Consider the following 17,122-nt stretch of genomic DNA (forward strand, 5'->3'; position numbering starts at 1 on the left):
TTTATCTTTCATCCCTGTTTTTGATATTTTATATTCTATTCTCGTGTGTTTAGTTTATTGGTGCTGCTTACTGTGACGACAAATTTCCCCTTGGGGATTAATAAAGTATATATCTATCTATCTATCTATGATAAACAACATGAGATCCCACAGTGACTTTGTTCTCCAGACAATACCTGCAGTTTTGGACATACAGTTTCCTGAACGCTGTTGTGACTATTGCATATTTTCGAGCACCCAATGACGTCTGGACGACGCCATCGATGCCACCAGTGCTTTGACAGACAGTGAATGCTAATTTTACTAAATGTGCTGTGAAGACAGTCAACATTTGTCAAAATGAATCACAAAATCAGCATAAAATCAAAATTAGTCACAAAATCAGCATAACATCAAAATTAGTCACAAAATCAGCAACCCGGTCAAATTTGAAAGTATCTTTTTCGACAAAATAATGTTAACTTCTCATGTTAGAAAATGGTTGCCAGATCATTTAACTGATGCTATTGAATAGTGTGGATAATTCTGTTGTCCAGAAATAGCCAGTGTAGTCACAGTAAGTCTGTGAACTGAAACTATGGCAGCAGCCATTTGTCCGATTTTAGACAAGCATGCCCTTAGCCCTAAGAAAGCAGGCGTTGCATTATTGAAGTCTGAATGTGGGACATTTTGTATCTGGAGAAGGTTACGCTTTGAAACCCCAACGAGGGTGAAGGACCCTCCTCCGCCTTAAATCCCATCATGTGGACGCTCAATATTTAATGAGTTTTTTTTAATTCCCTTTTCATCCTCTGGGCCATGTGAATCACACAAGATGGATTCAGAAATATCTCACTGCTCACAGTGTGCACATTGGGAAATGACTCTTTCACGAATGGCTTTTGAGAACAGGATGGAGGTATAACTTTGATCAAATGCACGTTTTTTCAGTATTTTTGTTTCAACATTTTGACCCAGACACCATTTCACCTGATTTTTCATTCACAATGAAAATCAACCCTGACTTTAAGGATCAATGTTGTTCAGCACTCCTGTGCTCACAGCCAACCGTTGGCTCTGACAAGCGGCAGATGGTGTGCTATACAGTGATTTACTGCTGCATAGCCGGGGGTGCAGTACTTTTTGTGAGCCTTTCTCCTCCTGAATAAATGATAGAATACTGTCAGTTGCCTTTGTAGGATTTCACATATTGTCAATTGAGTGCAGAGAGTTGGCGTGTGATGTGTTTCTTCAAGGCTTTCTGGTTTTTAATTGTTGGGGGATTAACTTGCATCTGTTGGGGTGCAGTAAGAGGTAAACATTATGGTTGTTTTGATGGTGAAACTTGATTTAATGCAATGCATTAATCCCACTGCTGTAAATTTGGGATTGTTGAGCAGCCATGAAAAGGATAGACAAATACAAGATTTTACTTGTTTGAAGTGAACTGGGGGACAGCTCTTTGCTTCTGCAGTATGCAGTATATTCACAAAACAGCCACATCAAGACCACCACACAGCCCAGTGGAACTGACCTTTTCAACTAGTTTACGCACGTGACTCAACTGGCTAATTTATGACAAACAGACATCAAGCATGTTATTTCAAAAATAATAATATGAAAGACAGCAAAGCAAAATGAAGGTCATGAGGCTCTTTTTAGAGGTACCAGCCAGACAGCACTGGAGGAACGCCACAATGCCATCAGAATGGAAAGACACAGGCAAACAGCACATGCACAGCGCACTGCTTGATTTGAAATCCAAGAAGGAAATAAAATAGGGTATGTATTTATGGACATGTACTTAAATCCCACCATTAGTCCTCCCATGCAGTGCAACATCCTGCTGGGATCATTTTATGTGACCCTTTTGGATAATTCAGTCTGCATTTTAGCCAGCAAGAAAAGCAGATTGTGGTAACAATTACCATCCAGGCCCCAAAAGGGTTTAGGTTTCTTAGCCAGCTGACACTGACTGCCAATGATGTCTGATTGCTCCATTCCAGCACAATATTTGGGTACCTGCGATGTTTTTTCCCAACTCCAGTTACTTTTTTCCACAGTGTGCAAGAGGCCAGTGCGAGCAACGATTTGTTTGTCAGTTGATCTATCGGCTCCCCAGAAGACGGAGCCCAAACTTTTGGTTGTTCTTAAGCCCATATTTGGGTCTTTTTGGGGGCATTCATTGACATAACGTCACTTTTTTTTGTGGTACGAACATTCATTCCGTCTTCAAAATGAATTGTAGTAAGCGTTAAATTAGACAATGTTAGAATGCTAACCAGTACAGTGTGGTTGTGAACATTGCTAACTAGCTCAACATCAGCTAGTTAGCAATGTCAGTGCCAACATGCTACGATTACATGTCGCTGCAACCTCCACCAGACCTGCATTAGGGTGACCAGACGTCCTCTTTTCCCCGGACATGTCCTCTTTTTGAGACCTAAAAAATGCGTCCGACAGGGATTCCAAAAACGTCCGGGATTTTGCTTCGTCGGATATTTGTGTTTCTCTGGGTCTTTCACAAACTAGTATTTACCCCTTACAAGTTTTGGAAATGGTATCTCCCTTATGTTCCACCTTCTTGCGCGAGCTCTGACTGTAGAGAGGTCAGTCACTGGTCGACCGATTTCAGTGTTGCCAGATACACGATAATCATCCTCCAAATACGACCATTTTGTGCCTTTGGTACGATACTTCACCATTTCCAATCTGGCGACACTGAGCACCTCGCCGCCTCCACTAGTTGCATTGTTTACAGCACATGACATCTCTTTTATTTGTTAACATTATTGCTTCAATATATGGACAAGACACATTAAAGAAGCGCTGGACTAAATGCCACAAAAAAGATTTGTTTTACACTTACACTTTGCAGTTTTTGTTAAAGTTCGATAAATAGATGTTCATATAGTCATTTTTGTCATTTAATTTGTGACATTTGTCCCCCCCCCCCCCCAGCGACGAAGTGTCCTCTTTTTCACAAACCCAAATCTGGTCACTCTACCTACACACATTGCCACTGAGCCGCTAATCTGGCTGTACACTCTTGTTTCAAAATGTTCTCTCTTCACGAGACACAGGTGGTCACAACGTCTGGCAACAGCAGTAGGCTACAACGTTTGAATCACTCGCACCTGGTGTAATTAGCTCCCTACCTGTCAACGAGCTTCCCTTTGCTTCTAACCTCGACTCATATGGCATGTTACACACATGCAGTTATACAGTGGGACTGTTCAAGAGGTCAACTGTCTTGACATCTAGATTTGTGTCATTATTGATCCAGCTGACCCTTGCAATAATGATCTTTTAATTGTCCTAGTCTGTTGATGTTACACTGAATGGTATATATATGTATGTATGTATATATATATATGTATATTTATATATATGTATATATATATAGAAAAGGACATTTTGAGAAACAATAATCACAATAATCACACCTGACTTCTGATGACATTTGTGGCTGTTTTGAAAAATAAAATCAATAAATGGTCACTATATATGGCCACCGTCATGTTTATGGCAAGTAGCTGCTTCCAAAATGATTGCAACTGAGTGCACAATTACCGTGGTGTTTGTAACGGGCATCGATTGCTCTCGTCTTCTCTTTCCCTCCTGCCATTGATTGTTGATGGCGCTCTCTGATTACACGGTGATAATACACTCCTGTCTGGCGGCTGGAACGTCCCCCACGCCGTCTTGTCTTTTATTAAATTCAACCACATTTTGATTTATTCAGAAAATGTGATCTCATTAAAAAAATAAAAAACAAAAGCAGAAGTAGCAATTCATAGACATTTGCTATTGTGCAGCTGATCACTTCAGACATAGAGTAGAAGCACCGAGTAATACTACACTTGATTTGATTGCTAACCACTCATCCGTGCAATCCAGCGTGCACATTTAGAAAGGAAAATATAATACACATTTCGTGACTAATTAAATTGTATATTTTATGACTAGATGAAGCTGTTGTAATTAAGACGTGCCTGTCGTTTAGAGGCACTTTTGCTAACAGCATGTAATATTGGACTACATTGGCAGTTCTTATTTTAATTTCAATCAGAGATGGATGAGTGAACGTACATGTCTACCTTTTTCTCCTCTTCCCTGTGCTAGTATCTTTCAAAGGTCAGCTCTAATTTAGTTTCTAATGAGCGCTTAATTGAAAACGACTCTCTGTCTACTTCACAGATGATCGCAGTTAAATATTGCAATGTTCTTAGGTCAAATCTTTCCACAAGAATTGTTCATTTTCTTTCATATTTGATAGATTAATTCACTATTTGATGATTAACAATGTTCTGTCTGTCTGTTATACCATTAAAAAAGGGAAGGAAAAAAACATCTCTATTTTTTTTGTTCTACTGGTTTATGAAGCTGCAGGAAGACTGATTTGAGTACAGCGTCATTATGCAGCAGCGAAAGTCTGATTTTATGTGGTGCAACATCATGAGAGGTTAGCTGTCACACCCAATCTGTGTTTGACTAATGGCGCAGTGGTTTCCAAGACTCGGACCTGCCTTGGAACAGAGTTTACTGACGATGTGAAGGTGAATGATCACCATGAGCAGCTACTCTGTTTGCCACTTGCGGCTTGTCTATCGTTTGTCCTACAATACCATTGACCGTATTACAAGGAGCGAGAAAGAACATCCAACCTCTTCTGACAAGTCCATCACGTCTATAGTTCCATACACAAAACTGCACTCTTCTCATTCCGCTCAAATTATAAAAAAACAATCAGAAGATGAAGGATATACACTACCGTTCAAAAGTTTGGGGTCACTTAGAAATGTCTTTATTTTTCAAAGAAAAGCACTGTTTTTTTCGATAAAGATAACATTAATCAAAAATACACACTATACATTGTTAATGTGGTAAATGACTATTCTAGGTGGAAACGTCTGGTTTCTAATGAAATATCTCCAGAGGTGTACAGAGGCCCATTTCCGTCAACTATCACTCCAGTGTTTTAATGGTACATTGTGTTTGCTAATCGCCTTAGAAGACTAATATCTGATTAGAAAACCCGTGTGCAATTATGTTAGCACTGAAAACAGTTATGCTGGTGATATAAGCTATACAACTGGCCTTCCTTTGAGCTTGAAGTTTGAAGAACAAAATTAATACTTCAAATATTAATCATTATTTCTAACCTTGTCAATGTCTTGACTAAATTTTCTATTCAATTTTCAATTCATTTGATAAATAAAAGTGAGTTTTCATGGAAGACACGAAATTGTCTGGATGACCCCAAACTTTTGAACGGTAGTATAAATATATATACAGGACTGTCTCAGAAAATTAGAATATTGTGATAAAGTTCTTTATTTTCTGTAATGCAATTAAAAAAAAATTTTAATATTTCCTCAGACCAAGTAAAAAAGATTTATAACAGCTGACTGTCTGTCAAGGCTCAGGAACCCCTTGCAGCTGTTTCGTTTTTATTAGACAAATTCATTTATTTGTTTAATACTACTAGTATATACTTTCATGATATTCAGCCATAATCAGCAATATTATAAGAATAAAAGGCTTGCAATATTTCAGTTGATTTGTAATGAATCCAGAATGCATGACATTTTTGTTTTTTTAATTGCATTACAGAAAATAAAGAACTTTATCACAATATTCTAATTTTCTGAGACAGTCCTGTATAGATATATAAAATATGAATTGTTGGGGTTGGTATAAGAAGGATGATAATTGATCTTTCCTCCAGCTATATCAAAAGACCTTGGAAGATATGATGGTTTAGTATTTCAGAGGTTCTGTCCTAAAGAAACAGCAGCTTGCAGAGCACATCACAAACACCTATTTGGCATTTATGAGAGTTTGTTGGCCCCCTGGGGAGTTTTTCTTCTTCTTTCTAGAGCCACACGGCTCTCAGGTTGCACATCACTCAGAGACCTTGAGGTCTGGGAGCTTTCGAGTCTCACTCCCCTTGTCTTTGCACAGATTGTCCTCTTCCATAATTGTCGACCAATTATTCCCATTAGGACAATAATCTGTCAACTCAAGCAATGCATTGTACAATTAGTTCTGTCAATCATTTATGTGCGCACAATGTTAATGGTCAAAAGCAGGTGGTGAATTGATACATTTAATTATTTCCTTAATATTATTGAATCCTTTCCCTATCGAGCGGGGTTTGTAGTGTTATGTTTCATTCACCGGGCAGGCGAGGAGGGAAGCAATTAATCTGGCATTGTGTGCAGGTTCATGCCAGCTGTTGACCATTTTTCTGGGACTTGATGATGAATTGCCTTATTTCTGCACATAAACACAGGTCTTGTCTCTCCGTGAAGCAAGTAGCTGGAGGGAAGTAGGATTTATGGACAGAAGCTTTGTGAAAAAAAGCACTTGGTTCGAATAAGTGAAGTACAGGATCATCGTTTCGGGGAAAGATGATAAGACTGGAGGAACAAAACAATGGGGCAAAAGCTAAACTCTTTCTTGTTGGTGTTTATGCTGTGTCATTGGGCGGATGGAGCAATTGCTTGTAAACTGCTAACAGGCAGAACGTTGAAATTGATTCGATGCAGCCATTTTAAATTTAGCTGATGGATCTGTGGCCCCAACACAATTGTTTTTAACCTGTGCACCTAAATTGAATACGATCTCTGCTGAGCCTAATGCAAGATAGTCCGTAATCATCAGGGTTTGATCTGTGTTAAAAAGGGTGTTGGCTCACAGTCCTTTGTCTGCCCTCGCTATGTGTGTACTGTGGGTGCTCAGCAGAGCACTAAACACACTTGCACTACAACGGTGCACTCAATAACGTGCAGATCTGTGCCAGGTGTGTCCGCAATAACCGCTGCTGTATTGTGTGAATAGATGAATCAATACGACCCACAATTGTCTAACACGCTGTCTAGACACCAATGGGTCGTAAGAACTAAATACCCCTAAATAAACCTGAATACAAACTCATAAGCAACGGGCGACATATACAGGGAATCAGCTCGAAGTCTTGAATAATAATTCCAAAAGCAAATAGTGCATTCACTAAGCTGTCTGCCCGCTTAACAGCCAATGAGTTGCGGTGAGGAACATTTAGGGTGACCAGATTTGAGTTTGTGAAAAAGAGGACACTTCGTATTGGGGGGGGGGGTAGTGTATTTCATGCCGCACAAACAACAATGCAACTAGTGGAGGCGGCGAGGTGCTCAGTGTTGCCAGATTGGAAATGGTGAAGTATCGTACCAAAGGCTCAAAATGGTCGTATTTGGAGGATAATTATCGTGTATCTGGCAACACTGAGATCGGTCGACCAATGACTGTTCTCTATACAGTCAGAGCTCGCGCAAGAAGGTGGAACGTAAGGGAGATACCATTTCCAAAACTTGTAAGGGGTAATAACTAGTTTGTGAAAGACCCAGAGAAACACAAATATCCGACGAAGCAAAATCCCGGACGTTTTTGGAATCCCTGCCGGACGCATTTTTTAGGTCTCGAAAAGAGGACATGTCCGGGGAAAAGAGGACGTCTGGTCACCCTAGGAACAGTAGGCCTTTTACTGGTAGTTCCGTTAGCTTATAGCTGTTAGCGGTTAGCCAAACACTCTGTCCAAAACAATAAAAGAGAGCCACACAGCAGCAGCCAAGAGGATTTCACTCGGCAGTGTAGGTGTGTGTGCGTGTGTGTAGGTTTGTGTGCGCACATGTGTGTGTGTGTGTGTGTGTGTGCATGTGTTGGTAGCTCTGTTATCTGTTCGCCAAACACTGTCCAAACTGGGTGTGGGCGGGTTGCAAATGCACTCAGCAGTAGTGAGGAGTCAGCAGCCTGTCAGCGGCAGTATTAAACAGGCAATAAAAGATGTTTTGTGTGAATCACCGCATCTACGAGAGGTCCTTGAGCATGCAACCGCAACTGGCCACCCAGAAGATAATGCAGTCCGCAAACAGACAACTCACACTCGCTGGCAGAGGCACGCGCCCGGCAAGTCGCGTGATCCTCCTGGCAGAGATGATAATACGAAAGGTTGAAGACAGGACGTGGCCTCGGAGGTTTTTACTGGAAGCAACTGTGAAGAAATTCCGCTTACAAATCAGTCAAAACGATACGTAATACGAGTAAAATACACAGCAGCTTTATCCCAACGGCAATTCAAATGCTACTTTAGATGCTGCATTAGCAGACATGGCAGAGTGGAGAGTAGAAAGCTTGGTTAGCAGCAAACTAATCATGCAAACCAACAATGACACAATGACAAAACAGCTGTATTTATTTGGACACAGACACAAAATGGTGAATGTGACGATGTCAGTTAAGCTGCTATGGAACTGGGCCAGTAGAGGCTGCTGCCAGCAACAGATATTTCAACCAAAACCAACTGTTGGAGACGGAACAGTAAGAGGAAGCCATTTTTATTCCCTCATATTCTTCACGGGGTTCATATAATGACAGCATGATGTTGGTGGGATGACAGATGAAGCAGCAGATGTCAGAGCTGTGGAGAGCTGACGCTCTGCCCCGGGCTAAGTGACTCTTTCCAAGAGGGTTACTTTTTACGAACACATTCTGTGTCAGCTATGACAAAATCAGGAATCCTGCACATTAACAGGAATAGATGTTTCTTATTAAGATTATTTAACCCTCCTGTTACCTTTCGGGTCAATTTGACCCCATTCAATGTTTAATGTCGGTGTTCCTTGGGGTCAATTTGACCCCAGGCGGGTTTTCACTGTGTCAAACATATAAGAAATATCAACTTTTTTATATATTTAAAGGGCTATTTAGGTAGTCAACAAACAAACATAAAGTGCCTCACACTTAAACTTGGGAAACAATATTAATTCTAATAATTTTCTGGAGGTTTTAATTGCTGGGGTCAAATTGACCCCGATGGTAAAATATATTAGTACATGTAAAGGTAACAGGAGGGTTAATGTGCGCTTTCAAATTCAAATTAACCACTTAAAGAAGCAGTGTGTAGGATTTTAGGGGATCTAGAAATACAAGTGTGTAGGATTTTAGGGGATTTAGAAATGCAATATTCGTTATTTTGTTTTCGTTGGTGCGTAACCAAGAATCGTTGTCTTTCAGTTAGCTTCGAAAAAGCCCTTCATTTCTGCAGCAAGTCGCACCCCCATGTTCTCCGACACATTTTGCAACCAACTGAAAACCAGAGCTACTAAATCCTACAAACTACATCCTACACACTGGTCCTTCGAACTTAATACACGTTTGATCGACAGCACTGTTTCTCTCTCTCGTTTCCGTGCTGGCTGTATCAGAGCGTGAAGAAGCCAAAGTCTCATCAATTGCTTGTTTCTGCTGACTGTAAAAGTCTCCCACAGTCAGCAATCTGTCATGTACGCAACCACCCATCACGCTCTTCACCCCTCACACTCGGGGAAACTGCACGGACAATAAACAGTAAAACCCACGGCATCCTCCACTCCCGATTCATATTCTGAAAAAATAATGCAATGTGGGAATTGATGAAACCTTTCACGCCTAAATCCTTTGAAATACCTTTAAGTGCCCAATTTTCTCAATCGGCTTCTTACTTGCGATGGAATGTATATATTATCATTGCAATAGTTTTGGTTATGAGAGATTTCTGTCTTTCTGTCTTGCTCACGAGTTTGAAGTGTGCAGAGCTTAGATGGAAATAATAATAAAAGTAAGTAATATAAAGAAACATACTTTTCTGCACCATTCAAGATTCAGCAACAGCAAACCTCATCCACACAGTTTGGATGAAGAAGTTGTTGATCATAAATGAATACTAAATATGTTGTACTTTGATTGCTGCTTATATAGGTATGAATATTCATCATTATAGAGACGTATTTAAAGGTCCAGTGCACAACCAGTTAAAGCCTCTCCTGTGTGCCAGCAGAGAGGATTTTAGAAATAAATGCTGCAGCTCCTCAAGTTCGACAGAGGTTAACTGCGTTTGGTTTTCCACCCCGGGAGACCAAAACAATGGTATCCACTCTGTGTTTTATAAACGGCTCATTCTAAGGTTACGAAAACACAACAAGTCTTATTTTCAGGCGATCATACGAGAAAGAAAACATACTTTCAAATATTATATTCCATTTCTGCTCCTGGCTCCCCCTAAATGTTATACACTGTTCCTTTAAGACTTAATACGCAAAGCGAGTCCCTGACCTACCTGTGCACTGAGATGTGACGTTTGACCGAGCTTCAAGAAGAGCTGCTTTATAAAACTCCACGTAAGCGGCACAGCCTTTTATCATTTCGAAATCACGACTTCCGACTGTGAAACACTTTGTGCAGGTGTCTCGGCTCAAACGGGCTTTTGTGGGTGTGCGATGCTTGCATCCGCCCATCGGTGTGTATGTGAGTTTGTGCAAGAATGTGTGTAATCACGGGGCCATTTCTTTAATGTGTTCGCCTACCTTCTGGCTCTACGTTAAACCCCTGCATTGCAGCACTGCCAGTGGGATTTCTGCAGGCACAGCCCTTTTTTCTTTTCTTTTTTCATCCTCTCTAACCCTCCATCCTCACAAGAGAGAGATTACATTTGGGCCAGGTCTCCTCCCCGCATAGAAAAGCTCCTCGCTCACACATGCACTCCTTCCTCCAGCGTTCGTCCGCTACGCTCCTGGGAAGCACAGGGCAGCTGAGAGCCCCCAAAAGTCTACTGTAGGCTCCCTTTGCCCCACATGAAACCACCACCACCACCACCACCACCCTCCCCCACTCTGTGTGGGAGAAGCAGCCATGGAGAGCCACGTGTCTTGGAGACAGACACAGAGAGAGAACGAGAGAGAGGGAGAGAGAGAAATCATGGGCTCCGTGGGGGCGCTGCAACTGAAGTGCTGTCTGAGAAGCTGCACAGTAATCTTGTTATAAATGGAAAGGCTCTGTCGTCTGGTGCCGAGTGACTCTTGCAGTTGTTTGGACTTCATTGCCCTCTTCATCAAACGGGGACCCATTGGGGGATAAAACGGAAGATAAATCAGAGAATGTTCTTTCTCTTGCACAGACGTGTGACTTTAGTTCCTGGGAATATTGGAGGAAAGCTTTATTTCAAGTCTGCCGGACTTGGTTTAAAATCAATGTGACGACAAACTTAGTTCACAATGGCGTGATGACTTATCAGATGACATTAACACACAAGGAACATTCAAGCAACACTCATTATCAAAGTGGATGTGATGGGCAATGAGATCATTGAATAACTATGCTGTAGTTTGTCATCAAATTGTTATTATTTCCGTATCAGATTATACATTTATAACTAAATACGAAGCAATTAATGTCAATGTATTTTTTTTTTTGGCAGGACTTGTGTTTTGATCAATTTTGATTGACAGTGATCAAACATTCACACTTACTTTCATCAGATTTTGATCCAGATGTTCCTGAATCCTGATTGGTGCACGGATGTACGTGACATAAGCCTGTTTCCAGCTGTTCCCCGCCCACATTAAACAAGTAGAAAAAGAACTTTGTCAGGGAATAGTGTCACGAAGTATAAACACATTTTCACATAGGATAAATAGTTCTTCAGGGTCCTTAAGGGCCATTTAGAGACATCATTTAATTTACTGTACATCACACTATTGCAGTTTTTGTTGAGAGACAAAATTATTTTGGAGGGAATTTGCCCCAAAAAATTGTCTATAGTCTAATGCAAGACAATATTTCAGTACAAACCAAACTGCTATAGCATGTTTAAGTCATTTAGACCCTTTAGATCTACCGTCGTCGTTAAAAGAGATAAAAGTGCAGGAATTCTTTCACATCTGATGACATCCTGACATTGAATGATTTGGCTTCTAAATGTTCATTTTTGATAAGAACACGGTTCACTCACGCAGACTTGTGATGAAAACCAAAGTCTTCATTAAATTCCCTTTGCCTTTCCCGTCTGCGTAGTTCAATCCCTCGAGGACATAAATAGGTGTGTGAAAGATCTAATTATGTTCACCGAGAGGCAATTCCCTTTACGTGATTGTATCTAAGAATCGTCTCATCAGGGCCCGTCGCCCCTGTCAGAGATCCATGTTATGATCATTTAGGATTCCTTTTCTCCTTTTCTCAGCGGGATTTGACCTTGCGTCTGCAGGATAACATTTATTTCCGCTGCGATGGTATATGCTATTATAAACGCATATATATATATATATCTATAAATATAGATATATATACACATATATATACTCATATATATATACATATGTATATATATATGTATTTTCATATACATATATATACACATATATATATATGCATATGTATATATATATATATATACACATATGCATATATATATGTGTGTATATATATGTATATATACTGTATACATATATATATATATATGTATATTCATATACATATATATATATATATATATAAATATATAATATAACAGGCGAGTTTATATTTCTTATCCGGTTTGAATGATTGTTTTTTTAAATGTGTTTTTACTTTCAATTCAGTCCATGTCAGTTAACCTTTCTGTTTGAAATAAAACGCCACTTGTGTTGGTGGAGTGCTGCTGGGTGAAGCGCTGCTTCTCTCCTCACTGTCACTGTGGCACCTTAGATAACTGCAAACAACTCCCCTTGACAGTTTCACGAGTGTTTCTATGAGGACTGCAGGCATTTCACTGTGCAGGAACCTAAAGAGAAAAGCCCATATTATCCTCCAGGTGCCAGGAATGTATCCTTCAGTGCACTGAAATTGAGAAAATGCTTTGAGTCGCATGTTACAATTAAAAGGTCACCGGCCCGCGCTACAGAACACGATTTCTGTCATCGTGGATTTCATGATCTCGATGGTGCGAATGAACTGTTTTAAGTATGTTTCGAAAAAAGAAAAAAAATCTAAATATAACACGTTTATTTCACAGAAGAAATGCTGGCGACGTCGTGTGCAATGTTTTTTTTTCCACTGAAGTGCACAAATTGAAGTTTGGTTATCTCTCCCTGTGGATGTCTTTTTACGATACAATTACAATAAAGCAATTAAGTCCAGTGAATCATGAAATTGATTGTTTAGCCCCCCCCCCCCCACCAAAAAAAAAGAAAAGGGAAATTGTACCCCAAATAGAATATCCCGAAATGTCTGCAGAAGAGCCCGCGCAGAATTTCAACTTTAAAAAGTTGTTGAATTCTAATGCAGCACCCACGTTGTGATTGGCAAACGAAATGAAAGGGCACAGCAGAACGTCCCGGTCACGGTTGGCTGCGAAGGACGTGACTCACAGCTGGTTGCTGTACCTTTAGGGAATAGTGCTGGCATTTGGAAAGAGATCGAAGAAAAAAAAGAAAGGCTCATTTGCTTTCATGCTCAGTGTTACTAGATTGAAACCTCTCTCATATCTGTATGTTTACTATGAAGCAGGAGTGGGTTAGCTTCGCTTTGCAGAAACACTTGGAGCTGGGGGAAAGCCTCTCCCAGCCCCTATGAAGCTCACTAATTAACACGTTTCATCTCCTTGCTCCGTGGCACATGACCCTGATTTGCCGCCTGCATATCCCTTATTTCCAGTCTTTATGCCAAACTAAGCCAAATATTTCCGGGCTGTATTTCCTCTTCGCAATGTATAATAGCAAAGGGTTGACTGACTTGGTTCAGTCAGTAGTTGTTCAAGCAATCAATTATGCTAAATGTGTCCATTGAATATTGAATCTAATAGCATGCCATGAGAGGAAATAAGCAAATATCTATTTATTAGAAGGGATTCTGTTCTCCTGAAATTCTTTAATTAAACCCCAAAGATTGTGAAATGTGTAGCTTTGGCATTTGTCCAACACATTTGTCAATAAAGCACTTCAAATGCTCAAGTAGGATAACTATACATGGCTGATTAATGTAATTAATGTAATGCTTCATGTTTTTAGGAATCTATTGTGTGAACTCAATGCTATTGTAACTTTGTGAGGTGGTTTAGAGAGCAGTTATTATTAGCACATTGGTTCACAGTCAGTTTTTTAATGAGTCATTAGATTGATATTACAGTAATGACAATAATTTGATTCAATAACTGGTGAGGCGTAATGTGCAACACAGGTAGCTTTCAGTCATAATTCATCCGTCCTTCACCGCTATGGATCCAAATGTGTGGCTATATATCAGCTTGTTTTTTCGAGAGGGAGAAACATCCATATTCCTCTTGTGCAAATTGAAAGTTTAATTTGTCATGGTTTTATTCACGACTGCTACTCACATGGACTATGATGTAATGCCATGGCTTATCTTTAAAGGATCCGAGGGGGTTTGACCTTCTTTGCCAAGTGTGCAGATGTCTCTCTGACTTCACGTTGTCTTTCTGTTTCAGAGTTTCTGATTGACGACATTCTCACTGTGATTACCATTCGGCCACTTGCCAAGAAATCAAGATTTGGCTGTAAGTATCCCGCCGGCAAAGAAAGATACGACGAGTCGAGGCTGTGAGCCAAAGTGACCTCTAAGGTTGTGATGATGGAGGGAGGAGGAGGAGGAGGAGGAGGAGACCCTCTGCTCCATCAGTCCATGCAGTCCGGTGGCGTCGCTGTGACCGTCCTGTTGAAGAGGAGACAAGATCACTGCACATTGTTAGACACCTCCATCCTCTGCAGCTCCCTTCTGTCCTGACTGTCCACGAAAGGCTCTTCTTCTTCTTCTTCCTCCTCCTCTTCTTTCTTCTCCTCCTCTTCTTTCTCCTCCTCCTCCTTCTGCCTCCTCCTCTTCTTCTTTCTCCTCTTCTTCTTCTTCCTCCTCTTCTTCTTCTTCCTCCTCCTCCTCTTCTTTCTCCTCCTCTTCTTCTTCCTCCTTCTTCCTCCCCCTCTTCTTCTTCTTCTTTCTCCTCCTCCTCTTCCTCCTCCTCCTCCTCCTCCTCCTCTTCTTCTTCTTCTTCTTCTTCCTCCTCCTCTTTCTTCTTCCTCCTCTTCCCCTTCTTCTTCTTCTTCATCTTTCTTCTCCTCCTCTTCCTCCTCTTCTTCCTCTTCCTCCTCTTCCTCCTCCTCTTCTTCTTCCTCCTCCTTCTTCTTCCTCCTCCTCGTCTTCCTCTTCTTCCTCTTCCTCCTCCTCCTCTTCTTCTTCTTCTTGTCCAGTCATATAACACTCAGATGAGCTGTGGGGTGAAGCACTAATTGACCTAAATGGAAAATTCTAATTGCTCGGTCGATATGAATTCCTCCTGAAGAACGGACTTATTCCAGTATTTTCTTTTAGGGGGGGGGCGAATATCTATATATATGTAAATCGACTTGCGTAATCACATGTGTTGGCGTCCACTAGATGTCAGCAAGAAACGCCGCGGGTCAGGTTTTCCCCTCACTCTCCCATCTGTTCTTGGAACAGCTCTGCATGTGCCAGGGAGGAGGGAGCCCACTGCAGTGTGCAGGGAGCAGGGAAGGCGTGGCGAGGAGGAAGGTGCGGCCCGCTGTGAGCAAACATGATTTACTGTCGGATCGGTTGGCTCTCGAGCGTACCATGCGCACTCCGGCACTCAGCTGATTAATCAGAGTCATTTCCATGAGTGATGAAGCTCCGCTGCCTCGGAAGATACAGGAAGCTATTAAAGCCCGGCGGACAACGGCCACGCCTTGACGGACGGTTTGCTCGCAGCTAATTTTGTACTGACTCTGTGACTACGGCCATTTGCCATTATACAGCCCTCCGCTGCCCTTTGTCAGTGTCTTCGTTATCATCATCGATCAGCTCGGTATCTACTGAATGAGCGGACATGCCCTGGGGAACGGTGGTCCACACTTGGTTGTTTGAACCTGCAGTTTTTTTTGCTGCAGTCAGAAAAACCAAAACAATGAGCTGAAAGACGCTCCATCGATACTCAGAGAGTCATGTGACAACTTATTGTATAGGAGCAACAGTGAGGACCATTTTTTTTTCTCAGACCAACAGTCCACAACCCAATTAAATTCAATCTGCTACGGTATATAATGAGGGAAAGTAGCAAATCTTCACATTTTAGAAGCTGTACCCGTGATCACTTCCTTTTGGAAAGAAATGCCATTTTATGTTTCAACTCAAACACAAATCATTTTAATTAAAATGGCCTTTCTTGTTGCTGAAATAGATCGTGCACTGAGTGATGTTGTGAGTATTAACACATCTATAAAACTGCAGTTGTTGCTGAAACAGATCTAATCTCAAAATGTGCAATCAGGTCCTAAAATTGTCGTCTTCACCTGCAGTTCTCCTTCAATCTCTGAACAGCAGTCTCTGAACAGCGGTGTGGAGACACATTGGAAACATTGCTCTTATGAGAGGGGTTTCCGTCTCACTCTGCCACATCTTAAAGGGGCAAACGCAATGAATTTCATTATTATTTTTTTTGGCAGCACCAGATCTTCACCCCCGACTGCCGACCAGCCTCAGCGTCGTACAGCCACTGGAGAGGGCAAGCATGCTTCACTGCTTCACTTCATAAAAAAAATAAAAAAAGGCACTGGATGTGATCGTTTGTGCATGTGTGCTGTATACAGAACATATGGGCATGTAGTGTGTGTTTGTTACCTTCGCATTGAAAATGTGGAAGGTTATGTTTTGATCGCCGTGTATTTATTTATTTATTTGTATGCGTGTTACTCGCATAACTCAAAAAGTATTAAACCGAATCGCATGAAATTTGGTGGGATGATTGGTTATTATCCGGGAACCATTTGATTAGATTTTGGGATCGATCGGGTCAAAGGTCACCGTCAAGGTCATGCAAAGGTCAAAATCTTCTTTTACCTTAGCGCGGTCAATTTCTATCCAATTGCCATGCAACTAATGCCAACATGTTCATAATTCAATGCCCAATCTTGTGATAGGTGAAGGTATGCGCTCTACCGAGTGCCCGTTCTAGTTTGTTGTGTTCTCATATCCCATACAAATCACAGCCGTGTGCTTTTACTCATTGCTCAGACAACAACAACAACAACAACACATGGCATCACATGTGATTTAGTAGAAAAGCCTCCCCATAGACATTGACTGATGGGCTCGACTGAAATCTGAAATACACGGCTTCTGTAGCGCCATGCCGTTAGTCTCTACAACACGCCCGCCTTATTAAATATGTACTCCGAGTTTCACTGACTCTCTGGAGACTTGGCCTGTTTAGTTCAAAGTCAGGTCGGATGGAAGGTTTTTCTTTCCCTCTTACGACTCAGTCAATGAAACGACCAGATTATTAGTGCATTTGGTGACGACGGCT

At 41.2% G+C, this 17,122-nt stretch overlaps 1 protein-coding gene across 1 annotated transcript in view; it reads left to right on the top strand.

Moving 5' to 3' along the window:
• The window catches only part of oard1 (O-acyl-ADP-ribose deacylase 1), a 42,518-nt gene extending 27,189 nt beyond the window's left edge, over positions 1-15,329 (top strand). The window contains exons 5-6 of the transcript XR_008832720.1: positions 14,258-14,326; positions 15,262-15,329. The gene's annotated coding sequence lies outside the window, so the exon portion shown is untranslated. The remainder of the gene's footprint in view (positions 1-14,257; positions 14,327-15,261) is intronic.
• The last annotated feature ends 1,793 nt before the right edge of the window (positions 15,330-17,122 follow it).

This window comes from Pseudoliparis swirei, chromosome 9, assembly GCF_029220125.1.
Source record: "Pseudoliparis swirei isolate HS2019 ecotype Mariana Trench chromosome 9, NWPU_hadal_v1, whole genome shotgun sequence".
Classification (NCBI taxonomy): Eukaryota; Metazoa; Chordata; class Actinopteri; order Perciformes; family Liparidae; genus Pseudoliparis; species Pseudoliparis swirei.